The sequence below is a fragment of the Camelus ferus genome, chromosome 3 (genome assembly GCF_009834535.1).
Source record: "Camelus ferus isolate YT-003-E chromosome 3, BCGSAC_Cfer_1.0, whole genome shotgun sequence".
In the NCBI taxonomy this organism is placed as follows: domain Eukaryota; kingdom Metazoa; phylum Chordata; class Mammalia; order Artiodactyla; family Camelidae; genus Camelus; species Camelus ferus.
Genome location: NC_045698.1, coordinates 95,219,950 through 95,238,691, shown reverse-complemented (window position 1 = coordinate 95,238,691; position 18,742 = coordinate 95,219,950). Strand labels below are relative to the sequence as shown.

The window sequence follows — 18,742 nt, the reverse complement described above, 5'->3', positions numbered from 1 at the left end:
AGAAAAATGTCTGAAGGATCTGGACCAAACTTAAACCAACAGTCACGTCTTTGCAGAGAGGTGTAGCATTATCCATAATGTTTGAATATCAGACCACAGGAACATGCTCCTGTTTAGGCTGGATGTCTGCTCTTCCAGATCTGCTCTCTACCCTTGTCCACCCTGCCCCATGCTGGGGAGGCTGACCATGCCAGTGGGCAACCATGCTCGCTGGTGTCAGGGGCCACAGGCAGGTAGAGAGAAGATGGAGGACAAGGTGTTTACTCCCTTCCCATGATGTCCCATCACCCCTCATCTTGTCAGGAGTCCTCCACCACTCAGTCCTCTCTCTGACTTGGGTCGGATCACTATCTCCACCCTCCTCTTTAGGCTGAGGGTGGTGGTGGCATCTCACTGTCACTAGACCCCAGGTGGTTCCCTTACTACTCTCTCTTCAAATTTCTCAACAGAAGTGTATCACTCGTTTTTTGCTGGGGCTGTGAGTAATACCACACGTTACTTCTAAAATGAAAAACCTACAAATAAAAATCACAGGAGAAAAAGACCAATGACAGAGTTATGATAAAAATGTCAAAATTGTCTGCTGTACTCTCTTTAGCAGGAGGATTAGTTGTGAATTCTTTTCTATGCTGTTGGACTTCACTGTAGTTACTTCTTCTCTAATAAATATGACTTTGATCATTCATTTTAAAACAGTCTAAGATGCACAAAACCAGTAAACAGAAGAGGTTACTCTAAAATCGAATTTGTTCAGAAACTGCTGACCTTTGTTTGATGAGACTGTGACTAACAGGGAGTAGGTCCCTTCTTATCTGGCAGAGAACGCACTGCATCTTTTGTAATATCGAGAAGAAAAGTTATGACTAGCATTCACGGAAGGCTATCTTCTTCCCTGTGTGTGACTTTCTTGTGACCCACTGCTAACAGCTCCACCAGCCTGTTCTCATGGTGGTAGGGAGGGCAGCTTTCTGACACGAGTTGACTCTCATGTATACCCTCCCACAAGGAGAGACCAGCGCATCCCCAGTGTGGGAGTTTGCAAAGTCCACTTTCCACAGCCAAGGCACTCCACCATGCGGCCAGCTGAGCCAAGAAACATCTGGGACAGCAGCTGCCCAAGACAGGGCCTAATCTCATGCACCTGCCTGCTTCTCTGGTATGGGAGAAGGTACCACTTAGGACTAGGCCATTTGTGAAAAACTAACCTTCCTCTTTAGCACAAAAGAAATCTCATATGGTGTGCATCTTTATTTGTATAGAGTTCTTATTAGCAGAAGATCTGATTGGCCCAGAGAGCTTACGGATTTGGTTACAGCTTTCCTGTTACCTTAACTGTGACTGCTTTCAAACTAAACACAGTCTTCAGGGTCCAGGAGACCTTGGAATATCATCAAAGCTCATCTTCCAGTGACAGTTATTAGTCCCCCCAAATAGGGTCTGCTTGGACTGAGAGTGCTTTCCCAAGGAGGCGCCTGCTGAGATGGTTCCATCTGGGACCTGAGTTCAACTCCAGGCTTTCTCAGTGTGGAGCTGACAGAAAAGCACTTAAGCTCTCTTCTTCTGTGCCAAAGAGAAGTAATAGCTTCTATTCTGGTGGCAGTAAAGTACCTAGAGTATTTAGTGCCTCAAAATATGGGAAGACGTTATTATCAGTGCTGAGAATCAGTGTCAGTAAGTAATGAGCCACAGCATTTCATCAAGAAGTGATTTCCCTATTTGCATCCTGCAGGTCTGTCCCCTCCATCTTCTAAGCTCTTGTGACAGTGCTTGGTTTCCTAGGATATTTACTTTTTTAATCTAAAGAATAGTATTTTTATTATAGTAAATATATAACATAAAGCTTACCAATATAAACCATTTTTAAAGGGAACAATTCACTGGCATCAAGCACAGTCACAATGCTGTGCAACCATCACCACCATCTATCCCCGGAATTGTTTAATCATCCCAAACATAAACTCTGCAACTGTTAAAAAATAACTCTTCATTCTCCCCTCCTCCCTCTCCCTCAGCGATTTCTGCGCTGCTTGCTTTCTCTATGTATGTGACTATTCTAGGTCTCTCATCTAAGTGGCATCATGCAATATCTGTCCTCCTGTATCTGCTTTATTTTATTTAGCATGTTTTCAAGGTTCATCCATGTTGTAGCATCCTAGGATGTTTTAAGTCAGGCCAATGTAATTGAATTGTAGCAACTTCTTTGTGCCGATGCTAAGGGCAAGGCAGTGCGCCTACCTGGCCCTGCCTCATGTGGCTTCCTCCCCCTTGATGTGGCCTCACCCCTGCAGCCCATCATCACAGAGTGGGCAGAGGCAGGACTCAGTTCTAGCCTCTGGCTCAAACCCAGATTCATTCCATTCTCCCATGATGCTCATTAAGTGCTACACAGTTTACTTGGTATTTTTTATACATTCTCTTTTCATCAGTATGGGCTTTCAAGTCAGACAGAAATGGATGTGGTTTGAAGCTTTAGCTTTGCCACCTACCAGTTCATCTTCAAATAAGGCATGAAATTGCAGTGTCTAGCATGTAGCAAGCACCTATAAGTATTAGCTATGTTTTTATTCATTCATCAAATGCCCATCTCCTAGATGTAACCCTGAAGGCTCCATGAAGCAGGGACCATGCTTGTCTTGATACCACAACAGCCCCAGTGGCAGCATGGTGCCTGGCAGTCAGTGTTGACTAAATGACAGCACAGCCGAGGCCCCAGAGCTGGGCTGTGATTCCTGAGTCTGAACTCTACCCGCGGCGACTGCTCACTGTCTCTCCAGGGGCCTCCAGCCACCCCATGGGGAGACAAACAGTCTAGCAACAATGGCCACAAAATGTGACACTAGCCACTCTTTTTTGACTCATGGGTCAAAGATGCTGCCTTGGAAGCTCAGATGGGAAGGAAGGTCACGGTGCTTGACTTTGGTCCCTGCTGTGATGTAGATGAAAAAGGGCTTAAGCCTCACTGACTCTGTGCTGCCAGTAACTTGTACACTGGCTTAAGCACAGAGGAATTTCTGCAATGGTAAAATCAGCAAACACAGAAGAAAGGGTGAACCAACCTAAGAGACAGGGAGGGTCCAGGCAGAAGAATGCAGAGAGGAAGGGTACTTGATCATCTCCCACTAGCTTTGCCTCTGCTGTGATTCTTCTGTGTTGTTTGTGGCTTCAGCATCTCCAGGCCTTGTGCCTCAGTTTCCTCACCTGTAAAATGGGACATAAAGTTTCTTCTTATATCTTTCTAAGCATGTTTTACTCTAATTCTATCAAGCTTGAGGACCACCTCATAGAGGCAAAGGCAGAGGATTCAAATGTGCTTGAAAAAAGGAATGGTGAAGGCCCATTAATTTATTTGGTAAGTATTTACATTCTTTTTTTTTTACATGGAGGTACCAGAGGTTGAACCCAGGACTTTGTGCATGTCAAGCATGCACTCTACCACTGAAACCCACTCCCCATTTGGAATGTGTTTAATGACTACCTATGATGTGTCAGGCATGGTGCCAGGCACACGGAGGCCAGTAAGATAGTGCCCTTGCCCTCAAGGACTCGCTGTTTAGCAGTTTTCATTGAAAAAGAAAACACCTACCACAGAGGTTACTGTGTGACTTCAATATCCTTCCACAAACCACCAGGGGGAAAGATAAGCAAAGTCACTCTGGAGTCGGAGCAGGAAATCTTAAAGAACCAACTACTCCCAATAGAGAAGTCTGGGATACGCTATAGGCAGATGAACTTTTTTTGCCCTTTCATGAAACGGATTTTAATTCCACAGAAAAAGTAATAATGATATAATGGGTGACAATTAGGAGTATTAAAATCTGTCACTTGGAGAGTGATAGTGCCCTGAAAGTATCCAACGTGCACTAGGCAAAGGGGGCTGTGAGCAAGGGCAGGGAGTCGGCAGGCAGGGCCCCTGTGTGGAAAGACGGGGCCCCCACTGGGCTACACGGGGTGCTGGGCTGTGGGTCTGTCAGGCTGAAAAGCAAGTCCATTATTTCCATCTATGAAATGGTGGGACAGGCCGGACTAAGTAAGATTATTGAAAGAGTGAGACAAACCAGTGGAAAGAGAAAATGAGTTTGGTGCCAGAAGGATGTGAGTTCTGATCTGATCCTAATAACTAGCAGCTGTGTGTCCTTGAGCACATTATGCAACCATTTAGTACTGGTTTGTGTCTATAAATGGGAACGTCAGTAACTACTGACCTCACTTATTAAAAGGATATCCTGGGGCCTGATTAAGGTACAAACTCAGTAGGCAGTTTTATATACATATATACTATATCATCTCTGATATACACACAGGACTGTGGAAACTGGCAAGTCCAACATCTGCAGGGTAGGCTGGAGGCCCAGGGAAGAGCTGTGATTTGAGTTCAAAGGCTGTCTGCCAGCAGAAATCCCCTCTTCTTCTGGGGAGGCCAGTCTTCTAATAAGGCCGTCCTCTGATTGAATAAGGCCCACTCACATTCAGAGGGGTAATGTGCTTTACTCAAAACTACTAATTTGTTACTATCATCTGAAAAATACCTTCCCAGAAACATCTAGAATAATGTTTGGCTAAATATCTGGTATACAGCTTTTCTTTTGCACAGCTGCCTTAGTCCATTCAGGCTTCTGTAACAAAATGCCACAGACTGGATGGCTTAAACACAGCAGCAATTTTACCGCTCACAATTCTGCAGGCTAAAATCTGAGACTGGAGGGTCAGCATGGTTGAAGGAAGGCCCTCTTCCAGGTCACAGACTTCTCACTGCATCCTCATGTGGTTTAAGGGCTGAAGGATCTCTCTGGAGCCTCATTTGTAAGGGCACTAATCTCATTTATGAGGGCTCCACCCTCATGACCTAATCACCTCCCAGGGCTCTCACCTCCAAATACCATCACCTTCTGGAGTTAGGATTTCAATCGATCAATTTTGAGGGCCACAAATATTCAGACCATAGCAATACTCCTTACATAGTCTATATTTTTTCATATTTTTACTTTTAATCTTTCTTTATCCTTATGTATTAAAGTGTCTCATGTAAGTGACAAATAGTTTTTGAAAAAAATTTCACCTAGTCTGACAATCTTTGTCATTTAATTGACATATTTAGTTTGGTCATATTTAATGTGATTGCTGGCATATGTGGATTTAATCTACTATCTATCTGTGTTTTCTATTTATTTCATCTATTCTACAATCTTTTTTTTCTCTATTGTTTTAGTTTCTCTTTAGGATAATTCCTTTTTATTGTTTTATTTTTCTCCTACCTTTTTTACTATCCTTTTATTTATCATCCTAAATATTAAAATATTGGTTAATATTTTCATATATATGAAATATATGTATTTATATATATTATATATATTATATATAAATATATATGTGTGTATATATATACATATATACACATATACATATATAAGTAGTATTTTTTATACTCCTTGGACAACACAAAGACCTTAAAATATTTAATCTCCAGTTTAATTGCAACAGTTTAACTCTGTCTTATTGGATATTTTTGTTATTTATTATGCATGTATTATAATTTTATATGTTTTACACAATTAAAATATTTTAATAAATATGTATACATATATGAGAGTGTTTACAGGCACAGATACTTAAGGTTCACAAGACAGTATTATGATTATTATTTAATGAAACCTTTTTAAGATTTATCTACATTTTACTTCTCATTCTCCAACTACGACTATCCATCCTAAAGTTAACCTCTGTTCTGATTCCATTCACTATAAATCTATGATGATTTTGTTTCTCTTTTTGTATTTTATGACTTTTATGGACTCAAAAATATATGCCCTTTTTGTGTCTGGCTTCTTTTGCTCAGTGTTATGCTTAGAGATGAAAAATGTTCTTGTAATAATTATAAATTGCTCATCCTACAGCTGTATAATATTCCACAGTGTGACTCTATCACAATCTCTTCGTCCACGCTTTTTTTTTTTTTTTGACGCTGTCCCCAGATCTTTTGATTTTTTTTTAAATGGGAACTATTATGATGTACTTAGGTGTGGTTTTCTGTATACTTTCTTACTTTGGGTTTGCAGAGCTGCTGGGATATAAAAACAAGTGAACCTTGAGAGATCCAAGATTTCTAAGAGACAGGAAGCCCAGAGAGGTGAGTCTAATGTTTGTAAAGGCTTTCTCCCTGAAACATTTAGAAATCAGAAAGCTGTGACAAAGATGGAAAAGATAAGCAGAATGCAGTAGGTGACAAGCTGAGAATCTGAGCAGAGATTTTTATCTGTCTCACAGGATTGTGGGGCTTGCCAAATAGAGGGGGCCTTGGTAAATAATCCCAGAATTTCAGTCTTGACCCTTTTGCCCTCAAAGACTTCACACTGGATTAAGCTAACTCCATAAAGAATGAAGTTCAGTCCACACCTGCATTAAGATGATTTGCCCTCAGGCTAGCTGCCTGCTAGAAGTGACAGCAAATCCTCTCTGGAGGAGGATAACGTTATCCAGAGCCTCACATGATCGCTCCAGTTGTTTAAATGCCAAGCCTCAACTCAGTCAGAATCAACCAGACATAACAGAACATGAGATATGACCCAAATAAAATCAACTGGACAACAGAAACAAACTCATGGGAGATCCAGATATTGGAGTTGTCAGATAGGAACTTTAATAGGGCCATCATTCATGTGCTCAAAGCATTAAAAAATCAGATGGAGACTTACAGTAGGAAGCTATAAAACACAGAAAGAATAAAACAGAAATTCAAGAACTGAAAAATATAGTAACTGAAATAAAGATCTGATATAGTTAAAGACAGTTAATAAACCAGAACATAGATCAGAAGAACATAACAAGACTGAAGCACAGAGAGAAAAAATGCCAAATACAGAAGAGAGTATAGGAAACATATATACATACAATTTGAGTCCCAGAAACTGAGATGGTAAAGAATGGACCAGAAGCAGCATTTGAAGAGTTAATGGCTAAAAATTTTCCAAAATTGATGAAAGAAATCAAGCCTATTTTTCTCTCTCTCTTCTAACATCTTCAGCAGATATTTTTCAAATATTTTTTCAGCCTTTTTAACTGTGGGGGAAAGGTTGGCCTGAAATATGTTAGCCTGATATTTCCAGAAGCAGAATTTCACTACCAGATGCTTTTATCTTGGTCAGTGTGACAGCATAAGTGATTATCTCATCACTGTCCTCTCCTCGTGTCTAACGCTAGCACTAAAACAGTGCAGAAGTCCACCTTCAAGTGGCTGGGAAACTAAACCACTGTGTTTAAAAGTGACCAGAGGTCATTTTTTACATCTGAAAGGGACTACATAAGTTATAAGACCCACCCTAGGTTTAAGCAATGTGTATGTGTTGGGGAGGGGACCAAAAAAACCAAAAACTAGCTCACCAAGCAGGTATGAAAGGGCAAGACTTGGGAGAGAGTTGTTTTATGATTGTATCCTGTCAAATTCTGCTCTTTCAACAAATTGCTTGCATACCCGTAGCAATGAGAACAAAAAAAATCACAATTAATACTGCAACAAATTATCCTTCCATTCATTGATTAGTTGGTTGATTCAACAAATATGATTTAACACCTAACATGAGCCAAATTCTGTCAAGTCCTTGGAACAAAGTTGTGAGTGACAAGAACCCAGTCTTTCCTCTCTCCTAAAGGATCCTAAGGGATATAAAAGGATCAAGGGGCAAAGTTTGAATTAAGGACTCTGGCTGTGGAGTCACAAAGAAGTAACTTTCTGCCCTTAGGGACTTGAAAGAAAATGATATAATGTAGAGAACAAAAAAAATGCAATTTATTTTTTCCCCAATATTATACAAGAAAATGAGCATCTGCTACAAGTGAACAATGAATAAATGAACAAGATGATTAATCTTTGCGATGCCGTCTCTCACTGCGGTGGGCTGAGCCTGCCTTTCCTCTCTGGCCTCCAGTTTCCTACCTATATAAGGGTTGATGAAGTTCACTAAATATCTCTAATGATAATTCAGTTCTGAAATTTTTTGTTTTCCGTGACTATAAAATCTAGGGCCAGTGGTGAGAAGGCATTTTTAGGTTCAGTAAGTTCTTAACGCTCTGAGACACTGGAGGGCAGTAAAACCACACTCATTTAAAGAATGAACATCCTGTGGCTGTGGATTCCAACAGCAAAAAAAGGCTCTTGCTAAAACACATGCTTTCTTCCTGCCTAGGCTGACTCTGCCCTGACGACCACAAATGGACTTTGTATCTCTGACAGGTCAATTTCATAACCATTTTCCCACTCTTACTCTTCATTGCAGTGACTGTTTTCACAACAGATATTTAGAACTCCTGATTTAGAAGCAGAGCATAGTATTTGAAATTGGAACTATGCTATGAAATCCCTGACATAATGTTGTTAGATCTAAGAGCGTCTTGGGTCTGATTACAGCCCCTTCTGGTTCAACTCATGTATTGAGTCAGAGTGGAAATAACAAACTTAACATACTGTGCATCAAATCCTCATTTGTGTGAAAGTGACAGAGAGAGGGCCAAAATAAAAGCATTTTAGGGATGACCTGATATCCATCATGCTGACAGCCAGCACCCGGTGGTCACAGAGCCGAGGCCAGGAACCTCATTGTGAGTGTGCAGCAAAATCAGAAATCAGAGAAAGGATGGTTCTGGGAGCTGGTAACAGTGAAAATGTTCCTTCTCTGTTAAAAAATTTTTTTAAAAAGTTCAAATACATCAGGGATTATTTTGATTCAAAAACAAGGGAAACATTCCCTTATCCTGAGGCCTCAGGTGCCATGGGCAGAGGTTTACATCACTGATCAAGAGAGTGCAAGGCCCCACCTACTCAGTGTGTGGATGGTAGATTATGGCCTAGCAAGGGGTGGTTTAAGTGAACTCTCACAGCAAGCCCATGAAGGTCTATGATATACTGACTTCAAGTCTTGGTCCAAGATAATAACTCCTGAAACTGAAAGTCAAGGTTTAGGGAAAAAGTGATTAGGGGGCGACCAGCTGGTACAGAGTTCTTGCTCACATGGTTCCCAGAATGTACTGAAGTGGTCCTCGCAAACGCAGGATGAGTAAGCTCCAGCTGGCCACGATTCTGAGATGTGGAAAACCACTGTGCCTGTAGAACATACACTTTCAGACAAGGGTCTTTACTTAGCAGGTCAGCATCTTTTCTTGTGTACTCTAATCCTTCTATCACCCACAAGGTTCAAGTTCACTGAGGGGCTGGTAGGTTTCTGTGTGACCGAATCTCTCACCTTGGCTTTATTAAGGGACTGAAGGCTATCTTAGACAACCTGATACTCCCACCTTTGTCTTATCAAACCCTGCACTTCTGCCCTCTCCTATTAGTGAAGATGAGCTTTTCAATTAGTTGAGATCATTCAGAGGGCAAGGGAGGGGAACTTATGCATATCTTACATGCATTATGAACCAGATAGTAAGAATGCTCCTTCTAGCACATAACTTTATTCAGTTCTCAAAAACACCCTTGTTAGGGAGAGATCATCATTCCCATTTTACAGATACATAAACTGAGGTTCAAAAATGCTAAGAAACTGGTCAAGGGTCAAAGAAAATCTAAGCCCCAAAGCCAAAATTAAAAACATGATGGGTTTGATTCTACTATCCATTTTCATCCAGAGAAAATAAGGACTTTTATTAAGGAAGTTAGGTTCCAGAATATGAGGTACCAAAAGCAGGTTAGAGAGACCAGAAAAGAAGGGGGTTCCAGATACGGGGACGATCTCTCTGGGTTGGCTCAAGGCTGGCCCAGGCCCTGTGTATAATCTCAGTGATTATAAAGTGGAGGTATGCTGACTTAACCATGTCGGATACAACTTCTGAGTGATGCCTTGTGATGAACTTCTATGTGCATTATTTCATTTGTTTCTCACCACAGTTCTACAAAACAGGAGGAAATGGTGCTGCTAATGTTAGGTTATATGTGTTGGATTTTTACATAATTTGGTACAGTTTGATACATTTTCAGAAGGAAGTAAATGCCAAGCCTATTGTCCAGCCTCCCTGCATTCAAGATGGGAAAACTTGGACTCAAAATAACCAATTTCTCTGCTGCAATAGGAGATGCCATTGTGGAAAAATGAAGAGATCTTTGACTGTCAGCCTCAGAGAGAAAAGCCACTTTGGGCAATGCCCAAAGGACCCTCTATTTTGCCAGGTGTCTGGGTGATACCACATGCAATACACGGCATGAAGGCTCTAGCGTGTCTCCCTCTCATTCCTTTATCTACCTATCCATCTATCTAAAGATGGACACTGAGCTAACCATACATGTCTGGCATTGCACTAAGCATAAACAAAATGGTGAGCAAAAATGAACAGTTTCTGCCTCGTGGAGCTGGGACTTTTCCTTTTGTGCCAAGATGACAGGTATGTACCGATCTCTAATTGTGGTATTAATTTTCATTTCCCAAGTTGCTAAGGAGGTTGAGCACCTTTTAATGTGGGAAGCCATTAAAATGTCTTATGTAAGGGGATGTAATGAACCCACTTGTCTTTCTGTAAGGTCTCTCTGGCACTGATCGAAGGGAGCCTGTCAGCAGGCTGCTTCAGCAGTCCAATTCAAAGGGGGTGGCAGCTCAGATCGGGGACAGAGACAAGGCACCAAGCTCTAAGAGAAATTTAGGCGATAAAGGCAATAAGAAATCAGAATTCTCAGGAATTCTTGGGAATTCCTGAAATTATAAGTTTTTCTCAAAATATTTCCAACATTCTCTATACTCCATCATTATTACGGTTATCTGAAAATGTGTCTGATTTATAAGAATACATAAGATGAATAAGAAATTTTAAATTTTATGTCATTACAAAGAACTGTAGCTTATAGTAATATTCACATTCTGGATAAACACCAATAAACGTTGTAAGGTAATATTCCAGTAGTGTAGCATTTAGATTAATGACATGATGCAGAATCACAGGTCAAAACTGCCAATTTAAGGACTTCATTTGTTTGCAAAACTTATTATTTCTTAGCACATCACTCATAGGATTTGCATAAAGCATACTATGTGTATAAGCTTATTAATATTTATTTTATTAGCAAAAGTGACTCACCATTAGCAGGAGACAGGTACAGGGGCACCTACAGACAAGCATGGCAAGAGCTACAAGGGGAAGAGATCAGACTGTCCATGACTAGGTTTCCAGAAATGCTCCTTAACCTCTCCCTCTCCTTAGCACCTTCTGCTCTTGCTTTCAACTTGAAGTCAGTGGATTCCTTCCAACCAGTCAAGTCTCTGTTACTTGTTAAGCTTTAATTCTCAAAGGAGGTTTGTAATACTTGTTTCCCATTTTCCTGACTTCTTGGTCCATTTTTCCTCAGAACTGGGAATTCAGAAAACTGCAGATTACCCAGGAAGCGCCATGAAGGAATTCTGGTCTGGAAACACAGGGCCTGTGATAGATTGACATGCTGACAGTCTGGCTGAGAGGTGGCTAATGAATCTTGTGCCTGTTTTTATCTGTGTTTTCTCCAAACTGACAGTCTCCTTAAGCCTGGCCATCATGGGGCAGGTCAACAATTAACACAATCAGATAAATAACCAACCCCACTTTATTACCCAAAATGAGAACTCAATTTCCCAACAATGCACTCTTACTACTCTTGAAAAAGTAATAACACATTTTGAAAGAGCAAGAACAGATTGAAACACAAGTCTTCCCAAATTTAAGGGCTTTTACCCTGGGACCATCAAAGCCTAGGCTTGGAAGGAGACAAGACGGGTCAGCTGAAGATCTGAGCAGCGTTTCTGGAGGTGGGCTTTCTTTTAGACACACTAAACACGTCTTTTAGACTTATTTGATTTTAATCCTGAAACAGAATATTTTGCTCACTCATTAGCTACTCCTAAAGATTAGGTGGTTGACAACTTGGAAGCATGGCTAAGTGTGTCACACTAAAATATGCACCGTTTCAAAGACAGGAAAGAGACAAAAACATGAATGCAGAAATAAGATGAATTGATTGAGTCAAAAACAAAAACAATTTCATTATCTCAGGTTGCAATGCACAAAGTCCCTAAGACATCAAATAACTGCAATTCTTTTCTTTTAGTTCTGAATCCCAACAGGTTTTCCCCATGATGCATTAGAGATTCAGAGCAGAGGTGAAAGCAGAGACTGGATAGTCAGTTTATCTATGGGCTTAAAATAGTGGCCACTGGCAAAATTTCTAGTAGCACAGTTTTCTCTAGGTATTCCTCCAGAATTGTGACGTACATACTTACTCAGGAATGTGTGGAGACTCATAGTGGTAAAATCTATACCTGGGCTGGAAAGACACTTTGCTATTTTTCCATTCATTTGTTAAGTAATTATTAAGCACCCTCTGGAGACTTAGGCACAGTCCCTTCTATTTTAGGGCATTTGTCGTAACTTTCCCCACAGGGAAATATTTTTCAGGCTGTGTAGGAATAAAAAAAAAAAACCTGGGAAGAAAATGAACACTGCAGAAAGCACAGGAATACAATGTGCTAGAAGAATCTTAAAGACCCATAGCTATTTATAGATCTTGAAATAAATGGCCTTCCTTTGATTGGAAGAGGCACTTATAAAAGAACATTTAAAAAAATAGGACAAGGGAATGTCGGTGAAGAGGGAAAAATTATCTAAGACCTGTCTGTCTGGTATAATTTTTTCTTAGAAAAAAAAAATCAGAATTACCACATTATCACAGGGACCAAAAAGAAAAAAAAAGTGGTTATCTGAAGAGGTGGCAGATCTTCTCAAAGGTGTTTTTTTTGTTTGTTTGTTTTTTTGTTTTTTTTAAGGCTAGAGATAAAATCAAGGAACTGATTGCAAATGGGAGAAGAAACATCAAGCTCACTGGTTATTTTAGGACTGAAGTTTATTTTCCAAAGGCATTTGTGGCTGGAGAAGTTAGGTAGGATGTGGGAGGACTGGGAAATACTTTCACAATTCTGTTCATTCTTCTTTAAAAGTAATTATTTGCCTCCAGGTAATGCTTGTTTTGAGGAAATCAATGCAAGTAAATAAGGATACAGAGTATCAAAGATGGACAAGGAGAAGGATTTGGAGCCAGGCCTTAACTGGCTTCATGGATGATGAGCATACAGTGGATTATCAAAATCTGCCAATAATCTAGGAAATTCAAATACACAAGAGTATTCTAGAGCAGGGATTCTCAGCCTGACTGCCCACTGAATCACTCAGTTTTTAAAATCTTTGATGCGAAGTTCTTAGCAACATTAACTGGTCTGGGTTATGGCCTGACATTAAGATTTTTCAATGCCCCTGAAAATTCTGATATTCAGTCAAGACTGAGAACTATTAATCTAAGAAGCTGATCAGAACAGTGAACTGGTACTATCTTGTGATCCCTTCAGAATCTCTTGTAAGCCTAGGAAATCTAGGAACTAGATTTTCCCCTGGGCCTGAGTCAAGCCGGACAGGGAGACCTTGGTGTGGACGGTGATGTCTCTCCTCGCAGGGCCCCTGGCACCCCCTCTTCCCCTCTTTTGCTTTCTGCAGATTTACAACTTTGTCTTTGTCCTCGCTCACAAGTGTTCCTCCTTCATCTGGGCAATCACAGGCTGCACATGATCTGAGCAGTTGGTGGTGCAACTCCACAGATACACACAGTTTTTCTTCTTTTCTTTTGCTTTTCATTCTTTTTTGTTTTGTTTTGCTTTGTATTTACCTTAATTTTAAAATTCTATGAATCTTAAACCGACATAAAACAAATGAAACTGTGACTTCTGCTTCCCAGTCTATATCGTTGGATCCCTATAAGATCATATTTCACATACAAAAACCTTTTTTTGAAAAACGCTGATATCTTCCTATTGGATATTGTCACATGACCCATAAAGGCACCCCCAATCCCTGTGCTGACATTCAACACTCAGGCACCCAGAACAGTGCCATGTGGCAGCTGCAGACCAATGAATTTTCAACACAGGCTTTTAGACAGAGAGCTCTTACAAATTATCTGATTCCTTGACTTTGCACTGCTCCATTAAAGAAGATCAAGAGTGTGAAGCCATTAGAAAGTATATTTGCCAGCTGGACACCTTCCTGCACACAGTATATCTGCACCTGGACTGTCTGTCCACAGGAAGAGCTCAGGGTCAACCTGACCTGAAGAAGAACACAGAGACCAGCCACGTAGGAAAGGATATTTACTGTTCTTTTACGGTGAATTTAAGTCTCTTGACACCACCTGCAACTTGACCTTGGCCAGACCTCAGCAGTGTCCAGGACAAGACGAAGTGAGGTCTTCTAAGCTCCCACATTCAACACTTCTCCCAACCCAGCTGTCTCCACCTCCTCTTCTTCCCCCAGTGTCACTGTCTCCTGATGGGCTGTGCGTGGAGCAGGGGTGGGAAGGAGGCCACACACCCTCAGAGCTGCAGGCAGAGCAAGTACGTCTGCTCCTTGATCCTGAGACAGTGAAACCAAAACCCCAGGGATTCAGATTTTTGTGGTTTGGACAAAATGAAGGATAGAGTTTGGCTGCCCCAGTCATGCTCGTGGTTGGCGGGGTCTCTCTAGGCTCAGAACTCATTGGCTGGGCAGAGACCCTGAAGCCACCAGCTTGGGTGCTGCCCTTGCCTGATGGGTTAGCCCACTGGAGTTCCCCACGTGGGCTCCTTTAAGGCTCCACAGCGCAGAGCCCATCTCCCTGCCCTCTCCACAGGCGCCAGCCACCAGGGTGAGGATCAGGTTCAGTGCTGACTACTGCACAGCTCAAGAGGCCCAATGGTATCACCAGATTGATATATACTGAAGGAAACAAGTCCCCTTTGCCACGCACATGGGTTGGTTTTGAGCAAAATCTTCATTAGCCATCCAGTCTCTAAAGCCGTGGTTCTCAAAGTTCCTGGTCACCTGGGAACCCATTAGTGCAAAATCTCAGGCCTACCCTATACCTATTAAATCAGAAATTCTGTGGATGGGACCTTCCGGGTGATTCTGAGGGCCACTGCTCTGGGGTACTATATCAAAGTGATTATGCAAAGAGAGGAGGGAATCACACTGACCGGCGTATGAACACTTGAGCAAATTACCTAAGATTACTGAGCCTGCCTTTTCTCATCTGTAAAATGGTAATATGAAAATTCTGCCCTCACTGGGTTGTACTGATGTTATATGAAGTGGAGCATGTCCAGTGCTTAGCAAGTAAGATTCCAATAAACACAAGCCCTGGTTTTGTTCCTGAGTTGCTTGAACTCTGGCTTTACACTGCCTATTGTATTCCTGTCACTTAGTCATCCAAACTATCCTTCGGTTTTGCAAACATGAGGTTATATGGGGCTGCCCATGTGAAAGAAAACCACAGCATTTACCATGACCCGGGTAATGGGCATTTTTCAGCAGGTGAATATCCCAGTCATCCTAAAGCCAGTCCCACATCACTTGCATGCAAAGCTTATCAGCTGAAACACCTGGGATTTCCACTGGGCATTCAGAGAGGGAGATGGACAGTCCCCCTTCTCAGGGTAAACAGACCTTACAGTGTTTCCTTTGGAAATAACCTCCTATGTGTCCAGATCACATACAGACATCTGTGATTGTTCCACAGTGAGCTGTGGGGCCTGTGTCCACCCAAACATGCTCTCCCACTCTGCAGCATTCAAAACCAAAGACAGTTTCTAAATTAGTTACTCTCACAATCAATTTCAATAAAGGTTCCTCAGGAAGCCAATGATACTGACCCACAAAATGAGACAGTTCCTTCAAATTATATTTCCAACTTCAATAGTTTCTTGGTTTTGCCTTCCCCCTACACTGACTACTTTCTTGGTAACCAGAGGTCTTGGAGATACTTTCTGTTGTCCCTGCATAATTTTCCCCTGTGTAGGCAGCTTTAAGGTTGGTGGCCGAAGCTCAGATGGACCTAAATCTGAGCTTAGTTTAGCACCAAGGTCTGACCCAGTATTTTCTTTTAATTTATTTTAGCTATTACAGATAACAAAAATCAAATGATTATATGTTTAGCATGCTTATTATTTTGAATTTCCCTATGTAGTCAGTGATTCAACTCCCCAGGAGCTGTATCCATCTCTAAATTTCATCGGTAACTTTTATGTTAGTAACTGACAGCTGCACAGCTGCTGCTCCGTACAACGGGTGATCATGCTGTCGCCCAAGAATCAATGGTTCTACATCCTCCACCCCTTTCACCCGTTCTTCCCAAACCATGTTTCTGCAAGCCAGGACCAATCTAGCAAATTCCACTTCTGACACCAGCTGAAAGGGTTCTGGGACCCAACCTCAATGTGTGTGTTGGGGGGATGGAAGTGGTTTCCTCTACACCATCAAGCAATTCTTGGAGTCCTACAATTCAACTAAATTCTGAACTATCCACCTAGACATAGCATCAAACCACATATGTTAAGGCCTCGGTCCTACCAGAATTTCCTCTGCCCACACTTCAGATGTCAGTCATAAGCCCAGGTTACCTGTGCTTCTGACTGACTGACTATAGATGGGAGGTTACAATGACCCCCTCCTTGGGTTCAATTAATTGGCTAGAGCAGCTCCCAGAATTCATAGAAACATTTTACTTACTAGATGACTGGTTTATTATGAAAGGGTATAACTCAGGAACAGAAAGATGCATAGGGCCAGGTATGAATGGGGAAAAGGTGAGGAGTTTCTGTGCCCCTCTCGAGTGCACCACTCTCCTCAAACCTCCACATGTTCATCAACCTGGAAGCTCTCCAACCAGTCCTTTTAGGGTTTTATGGAGGCTTTAATACACAGTCACAACTGATCAAATCACTTGTCACTGCCATTTATTCAACCTCCAGCCCCTCTTCTCACCCCAGAGGCCAGGGATGGGGGTGAAGATGGGACTGAAAGTTCCATCCCTCCAATCCTTGATTGGTTCTCCTAGAAACCATTCCCAAACCTCTGGGATATTTGAAAAGTCACCACATTAACTTAACAAAAGACACCTTAATCACTCTCATCACTTCAGAAATTCCAGGTTTTTTTAGGAGCTCTGTGCTACGAATAGTGGACAAAGACCAAATATATATTGCTTATTGTAAATCACAATCTCAGACTTTCCCTGAGAGCACATGCTGCCTTATTTGGTTTCATTGTCCCTTTGTGGTTATGCCTTCACTTCCTAGGGAGAATGTATTCTTTTTTAGGGCAAACGCTGGGTCTCTTATAGCCCTAGGGAGAGGGTTATGCACATGGAAGAAATGAAGGATCTACCTTGTTTAAGAGTATTAATGGGAAGGCTCAGCAGTCAGAGTGCAGTGAGCCAGACAGCCACTCGGGGGCAGTGGAGGACCAGACTGAGAGCAGGTCTGGGGACTCTGGACAGGAACTCAGGTGGGTATTCAGGTAGCAGTGGCTGCCTCACAGCACAGCCAGGGAGGATAACCCAGGAAGAGTCTCCAGCCATGAGTTAGAGGAGGGCTAAAAACCAGGAGAGGAAATGACCCAGAACCAGGTCCTTCCAATCTCCCCACACTTGTAGGTATGCCCCCTGAGACCCTAGAAATGCCTGGGACTGCCCCTGGGGTGTCCAGAAACCCATCCATGCGAGCATGTCCCCTTTGTGCCAGACACAGTGGGGCCCTGTCCTTCAGAGAGGATGGCTTAACCCTGGCACAGACTCCAGCCAGAGTCACAGGGAGGAGAGACCACACTGTGTTAAGACCTTAGGAAGCCAAGAAAAACACCCCAGAACAGAGAAATCCAAGGGCTTAACCAAGCTTTGCTCTGAAGGCTGCTGCTAAACACAGCCAGCACCAATAGTTCCCAGGAAGCATGCCAGACTGGCTTTATCCTTGCTGGTGTGCCCAGCATAGCTCTCCTGTCCCACCACCGGCCCTGACTCTGCTCTGAGCTGACACAACCCGCCTCCTTCTGCTGCTGATGTGGAAAAGCTGCTCCCCACGGCCTCACCCACATACAACCTCAGAGAAACCTTCCGGCTTGGGAAGGGAGGATCCACAGGGTGGGTGGGAGGTGAAGCAAGGAGTGTTTCAGTATTTTTCAGCAACTGTGTTTCCTTTCAGCCTTGACCTTGGCGGGAAGGCTACTTTCCAACTGTGTTCAAAGCAAGAGTATTTGAGGACAGGACTTGTCAGCAGAGAAATGTGACTGCAGTTGCAGGGGTCCAGCAGGGTTTGGTGGGGTTAGACCACACAAGGGGATGGGCCCTGGTACCTGGACCCAGTGGGGTTCCTTTCCTCTGATGTCTGTAACGACATGCCGGGGAACTACCCTCTGCAGGACAGCTATGGTTAATTCTGATTTATGGCCACTGCACGTCCCTCTGCTGCCTGGAGAAGGAGCCTTTGGAATGGCTTGGTGGCAGATGATGCTGGTAGTTCCATTCTGGTGCTCCCTGCCCTGGTCCTGGCAGAGAGCTGTGCACCCTGCCCCTGCTGGCTGTGCCCAGCTGGGCCTCCCCTGCCTGCCTCTGGGCCCCTCCTGCGGGGCCTAGAAGTCCAAAACCACCCCTCACGCCTGCAGCTACAGCTCTCCACCTACCTGCCTCAGCTCCCTGCTTGAGCCAGCCTTGCCCAGGTGATCCCAGCCAGACCCCATCTCTGCCCTTTTGCTGCTACGTGTCCCTTTGGCCCTGTCTGCACTGGTTCTGTCTCATATGTGACTAATACTCAGTGACATCTGTTCCTCTCCTGGGCTGTGAGCCCCTGGAGTACAGGGCAATGATTTCTGCTCCTTGTTAAATTATATTAACAAATGTTAACTAAGCAACCACTATGTGCCAGGCACTGAGCAAAGTGCGATGGAG

General features: G+C 42.7%; 1 long non-coding RNA gene across 3 annotated transcripts in view; it reads right to left on the bottom strand.

The window, feature by feature from the left end:
* Positions 1 to 18,742, bottom strand: part of LOC116662722 — a 203,791-nt gene that overhangs the window by 136,825 nt on the left and 48,224 nt on the right. For all 3 annotated transcript variants that reach the window (XR_004318730.1, XR_004318729.1, XR_004318728.1), the window contains exon 5: positions 3,057 to 3,198. This is a non-coding gene — a long non-coding RNA (uncharacterized LOC116662722). The remainder of the gene's footprint in view (positions 1 to 3,056; positions 3,199 to 18,742) is intronic.